Below are 6,937 nucleotides of genomic sequence, written 5' to 3' on the forward strand. Positions count from 1 at the left end.
TGTTCACTAAGTGAACTTTTACCCTAAATTAAAGCTCACAAACTAGTTGTTACTTAATACGTACAGTCATTAAGTGCAGGAGAAAAACTGTTGTAAAGCTAAGGGCTGGCGTGTCCGTTTTTATTTCGGTTGGAAGCCTCATTCTGCAAACCTGACTCCTCCAGATGAATCACTTCGCATTTGCTCGGCATATCCATCTGGGAACTTTCCGTTGGAGAACTTTTGGGAAGGGGCGAAATTACTGGTTAGCTGTCTATAGTTGGTGACAATCAACCAATCAGATCAACGAAGCGTATGAAAATACAACCACAAGCCAGGCTACCCCTGCTGCTGCAGGCAAAGCATAGCTCGTTAGCTCAGCAAGCAAGCAACATGTCGGTAAAGGCAGTTTGGCGTTTGGGTAACGAGAATTTAGGAATAAAAGGCCCCATTTCAGGTTCCTGGTCCATATTCCAAAAGAAGGATCCAAAAGGAAAAAGCATTAGCGAGCGGCTAACAGAATTAGGGCTACCACTGTCTGAAAATACTGGTTAGCTGATTGGATAAATCATCTGTCTATCACCACCTAAACCCGCCTCAAAACCAACACTGATTGGTCGGTCGTTTGGCTAACGGCTCCAAATTTTCTCTATCTCAAGATGGCAGACTGATCTGGGAGGAGAACTGGAGCTCGCCAGATCAGGACCCTCTCACCAGGCTACCACTCTGTAGCTAAAACAGAGACCTGAACACAGGGTGAAAAGAGGAGCTGCAGCAATGTGCAGTACAACAAAAATTGTAGTTTTTTGAAAATTAAACCATGTAAACTATATTCTGGTACAACCTTAAAATACAATTATGAACCTGAAAATGAGCAGAATATGAGCGCTTTAATATCGATTGTATAGTTGACCCTATATATCAGTCCTTCCAGAAATCTTTTTTTTTTGTGATTGTTGCGGGCAAAAATCCTTCATTATGCGGCACGTTTTCTTAAAAAATGCGATGGAATATGCGGGATATTTATGCAATTTTATGCGATGAAATTGCGGGAACTTGCAAAAACTGCAGTTTGATGAAAAAGAGAAAAAAAAGTGATTTTCCCCTGATGGCTGCTCTTGTGTGAAGTAAACGCAACATTTTTCAACTTTCTGTTAAGATATATGTGGGACTTTTTTGCAACGAAAATGCAGGGATTATGAAATCATGCAAGACCCGCATATTTTGCGCGGAAATCGGCAATTTATGCGGCGAAAGTGCACCCCGGCATAAATATGCGGACTTTGGCTGATTATGCGATCGCATAATCACGTTTTTCTGGAGGGACTGATATATGACTCTAGAGCCCTAGTGAGAGAAACAAAGTTTCTCCCCTGTTCTTTCTGACCACGGTGTGGAGATATGCAGCAGGAGGAGTTAACCCTCTCCTTGATCTCATGTTGTTGATGGAGAAGGAGAACCAGGAAATGCAACACTACCAAGCCACGGCCGAGTGACGTGTAGTTACATTCTTCAAGAAGTGATGTCAGGCTGTGGGTCCGCATCTCCACGTACCCACGTACGTACAGTACAGGCCTAAAGTTTGGACACACCTTCTCATTCAATGTGTTTCCTTTTTATTTTCATGACTATTTACATTGTAGATTTTCACTGAAGGCATCAAAACTATGAATGAACACATATGGAATTATGTACTTAACAAAAAAGTGTGAAATAACTGAAAACATGTCTTATATTTTAGATTCTTCAAAGTAGCCACCCTTTGCTTTTTTTGATAACTCTGCAAACCCTTGGTGTTCTCTCAATGAGCTTCATGAGGTAGTCACCTGAAATGGTTTCACCTTCACAGGTGTGCTTTGTCAGGGTTCATTAGTGGAATTATTTCCCTTATTAATAAAAAAGCAAAGGGTGGTTACTTTGAAGAATCTAAAATATTAGACATGTTTTCAGTTATTTCACACTTTTTAGTTAAGTACATAATTCCATATGTGTTCATTCATAGTTTTGATGCCTTCAGTGAGAATCTACAATGTAAATAGTCATGAAAATAAAAAGGAAACACATTGAATGAGAAGGTGTGTCCAAACTTTAGGCCTGTACTGTACCTACGGCGTCGATTTAACGCAGAAGCATAAATCACACTTAACTGATGACTTTTACGTCAACCAGCCAGAGCCAGAGAGGGGGAAGCCTGCATTTTCCAGAGGAACGAGGAATACTAAGGTGCACGTATTTGGCCGGGTTTAGGGGTCCTCTCACAAAGTTATGTTTTTCAATAAAAAAATTTAAAAAAAGATGCAATTTGGGGTGCCTGAGTGGCTCGGTTGGTGGAGCGTACGCCCATATGGAGAGGTTTATTCACAGCATAGCTGTGTCTGAAAAGTTGGGAGCAAATAATAATGAAATAACACTCAGAAAGCTTAAAAAAAGCAGAACTTGCTAAAGAAGTCCACTTGGGACCTACTAAATCATTACATCTGAGAAAAGTCATTTAGTTAGTTTTAATGCTCTCCACTTTGATTTTACATTCATTCGGCTGACGTAATGTGGCCCAAAATGTCTTGGGTGCTGCGCCTACCTAGCCTGGTCCTACCAGACTCTGGTACACTAGCCTGGTCCTACCAGACTCTGGTCCATTAGCCTGGTCCTACCAGACTCTGGTCCATTAGCCTGGTCCTACCAGACTCTGGTACATTAGCCTGGTCCTACCAGACTCTGGTACACAAGCTTGGTCCTACCAGACTCTGGTACACTAGCATGGTCCTTGCCACAACGGACCTGTTGAACTGCATTGTGTTAAACAGTTTCTGTTGTTTAGATAAAGGAGGGGAGGCTAAGAACCAGAAGCAGCTCTCTGAATGGAAGTGAAAGAATGAAAACAAGCTCCCACACACAGTTCCCACTGTTGCTTTCTTCTTTGTTCTCTGTTGTCTCTGATCGGTGTGGTATTAATCTGTCTCCGCTGAGTGTTTGTCCTCATTCATGTGTCTCTCTCTTTCTCTCTCGCTCTGTGAATGGATTCACATTCTCCGCCTGCCGACCATCTGCCAACACGTTCGCTTTCGCGTTTCCCTCGCCACACGCTTTGAAAAGCGTGGGTCTAGAGCGCTTGTACAAAGAGCAGCTGTTTTCACCTTCCACGCTTTGAAAAGCAGTGGTGAAATCTATCTAGAGCATTTACTTCAAGTACAAATTTGATGCACTCATACTTTTTTTTGTTTTTCACCACTTTCTACTTTTCCACTACATTTATCTGACAGCTTTTCATTTCTGTAAGGTGTGTTAATCTGGGTAGCTCTACAGGGAGGGGTTCCCTCTCTTGCAGGTGCATTCTGGGCATGCTGGTCTTACAGGAGGTGTGTTCAGGTGCATTCTGGAAGCAATGCACCTGCTGGTCAGGTGTGTTCAGGTGCATTCTGGGCGTGCTGGTCCATCTGTGCATTCTGGGCGTGCTGGCCAGTGGGCGTGCTGGTCTTACAGGGAGGTGTGTTCAGGTGCATTCTGGGCGTGCTGGTCTTACAGGGAGGTGTGTTCAGGTGCATTCTGGGCGTGCTGGTCTTACAGGGTTCAGGGAGGTGTAGTGGTGTGTTCAGGTGAGTTCTGGGTTCAGGTGTGTGCTGGTCTTACAGGGAGGTGTGTTCAGGTGCATTCTGGGCATGCTGGTCTTACAGGGAGGTGTGTTCAGGTGAGTTCTGGGCGTGCTGGTCTTACAGGGAGGTGTGTTCAGGTGCATTCTGGGCGTGCTGGTCTTACAGGGAGGTGTGTTCAGGTGCATTCTGGGCGTGCTGGTCTTACAGGGAGGTGTGTTCAGGTGCATTCTGGGCGTGCTGGTCTTACAGGAGGTGTGTTCAGGTGCATTCTGGGTCTTACAGGGAGGTGTGTTCAGGTGCATTTGTCTTACAGGGAGGTGTGTTCAGGTGCATTCTGGGGGCAGGGAGGTGTGCAGGTGCATGGTCTTGGTCTTACAGGGAGGTGTGTTCAGGGAGGTGTGTTCAGGTGCATTCTGGGCATTCTGGGCGTGCTGGTCTTACAGGGAGGTGTGTTCAGGTGCATTCTGGGCGTGCTGGTCTTACAGGGAGGTGTGTTCAGATGCATTCTGGGAGTATTGCTATCTTGAGGCAGCGGGAAGTAATGGTGCCATTGACCAACAAAAACCTGGTTTAAAGTCAATAATGCAGCATTTCATTGTTATTTTAACAAAGGTGTGTTTTGGCCGTAACATGCAATCAACCAATCAGAGATCAGCTCCCATTCCCTTTAAAAGCCAGGCGCGTTTGGACCTTGGAGCATTGCTGTTATGATGGAGGATTTGCACCGTTATTATTTTTGTCTGTAAGTCTGTGTGTGTGTGTGTGTGTGTGTGTGTGTGTGTGTGTGTGCTGCTGTGTGTCCCTGTGTGTGTAACAAGCATAGTGTGTGTGCGCATTTTACTAATGCCACACAATGTTGCCAACAGCACATGTAGGCCTACCGCTCACTACATAATGGGGTATCTCAGTTAATATTCATGAATTTTCTTAGTATGTAACCTACATATCTAAGAAATAATATTCAAAGACATTGAGTAAGTTTCATGTGGGACCAACTTTAGACACACACACACACATTGTTAAAATCATACGCTGGACACTTTATTAGTCTTTCTATATGGGTTTAGTTAATGACCCGGCTATAATAAGACCACGTCGGCTATGTAATCGCTGACAACTGGGATCATTGCATAGTGGTCGGTGTAAACCGGGACATGTTAGGGAGAGGGCAGTACACACATAGGAGTACATAGGAGGAGTTTAATGCATCTGGCCACCACTACTACTAGCATGTTAACATATGTAGGCATATCTTAGCATGTTAGCATCCACATGTAAGCTAAGTTAGTATATGTTAGCATGTGTTGTCATCTGTTACTGTTGGTAGGCTCAGAAGACGTGTTGCTGCAGAGACAAATCTGAACTGTAAGATTCATGTCACTGTGTGTGTGTGTGTGTGTGTGTGTGTGTGTGTGTGTGTGTGTGTGTGTGTGTGAGAGAGTGTGTGCGGCCAGCAGTTGTGTTTTATTTGTGTCAGCGAGGCGTCGTGACTCTCAGCGTTTCTGTTTGTGATCGTGTCTCCAGCCCACTGAGTAGGAGAGAGAGAGGGAGGGAGGGAGGGAGAAGGAGAGAGAGAGAGAGAGAGAGAGGGAGAGAGGGAGGGAGAAGGAGAGAGAGAGGAGGATGGAGAGAGGGAGGGAGGGAGGGAGGAGAAGGAGAGAGAAGGAGAGAGAGAGAGGAGGATGGAGAGAGAGAGGGAGGGAGGGAGGGAGGGAGGGAGAAGGAGAGAGAGAGGAGGATGGAGAGAGAGAGAGGGACGGAGGGAGGGAGGGAGAAGGAGAGAGAGAGAGAGAGAGAAAGAGAGAGAGGAGGAGAGAGAGAGAGGGAGGGAGGGAGGGAGGGAGAAGGAGAGAGAGAGAGAGAGAGGAGGATGGAGAGGGGGAGGAGGGAGAGAGAGAGAGAGAGAGAGAGGAGGATGGAGAGAGAGAGAGGGACGGAGGGAGGGAGGGAGAGAGAGAGAGAGAGAGAGAGAGGAGGATGGAGAGAGAGAGAGAGAGAGAGAGAGAGAGAGAGGAGGATGGAGAGAGAGAGAGGGAGGGAGGGAACAGAACAGATAACAGTGTGGGCTGAATGTCAGCGGAGGTGAGTCATTGCTGCTGCAGAAGGAGGCTTCCAGAAACTCAGACAGACAGACAGGCAGGCAGGCAGACAGGCAAGCAGAGAGACAGACAGTCTGTTCACACTGAAACAGATCCAGTCTGAGTCTTGCTCAGAGGCACGTCAGTATTGGTTTGACTTTGTCATGAATGTAACAGTGAACTGATTCTCTGTCTGTGTCGAGCGCAGAGCAGTGACCTTATTGTAGAGTTTAGATTCCAAGCCCGAGCCCGAACTTGCCGGGCCGCAAATTTACGAATCCCACTATGGCCACGCCAAGACCCGCCCTACGAAGCAGCTCCATTGGTTGAGGTTAGGCCTATCACCTGGAGTGGTTAAGGTTAGGTTAGGTTAGGGTTAGGGGATCGGTCAGGGGATAGGACCTGAACAAATGGGCTTACGTTACCTTGCGTTCTCATGGACGCCTGGCCAATAAACGCTATTGAAGGGCAGGTCTTGGCGTGGCCATAGTAGGATTCGTAAATTTGTGGTGATATATAGCAAAACAAACACACACTAGTTCACCATAATCTCCAAAAGAACTACTTCCATGTGCTCCCTGGTTTAGAAGAAGTCTCCCAGCTGATCCTGCCTTGGAACTGACGAAAAGTTGGAGAAACAGCCTTTCTTTTACTGTCTCTAGAGTTAGCTAGCTGACATGATCTACGATGTGAGCTACTGAGCATGTGCGAGTGCAATCAAAGATAGTACAGAAGAAGAAGAAGAAAAGAGGTCTCACTCTGTAGCTAAAACAGAAACCAGGTGAAAAGAGGAGCTGCAGCGGTGAGAGGGAGCTGTGCAGTCCAACTAAAATATGGTGTTTTTAGATAATTAAACCATGTAAACCTATTCTGGTACAACCTTAAAATACAATTATGAACCTGAAAATGAGCATAATATGGGCGCTTTAATCATTACTTAATTAGCCTAATTGGGTGGGGAGAAAGCTATATGCCTCCCCAGCTCCTCCCCTGGCTCTGGCTGTGTGTCCTGTCCTGCTCTGACTGAGTGTGAGGTAAACTGGGCCACACCGTGTCTCACCTCCTCTGCAGCACTGTTGTCGGCCGGCGCGTCGGCATGCAGACCGTGGAGGAGGACAGTATTAATCAGGTGATGGAGACCAGAAAGTCTTCTATGTGGTTCCAGGGCTTTGGTTATTCAGGGAGATAAGGTCTTACGTTTCTTCGTTGGGATCCATTTGCGATCCATTCCAGTCTGAATAAACTAACAGCACAGTTTACACGCTTCGTCTGTGTTGCATTATTCATTAA

Source organism: Perca flavescens, chromosome 1, assembly GCF_004354835.1.
Source record: "Perca flavescens isolate YP-PL-M2 chromosome 1, PFLA_1.0, whole genome shotgun sequence".
Taxonomy (NCBI): Eukaryota; Metazoa; Chordata; class Actinopteri; order Perciformes; family Percidae; genus Perca; species Perca flavescens.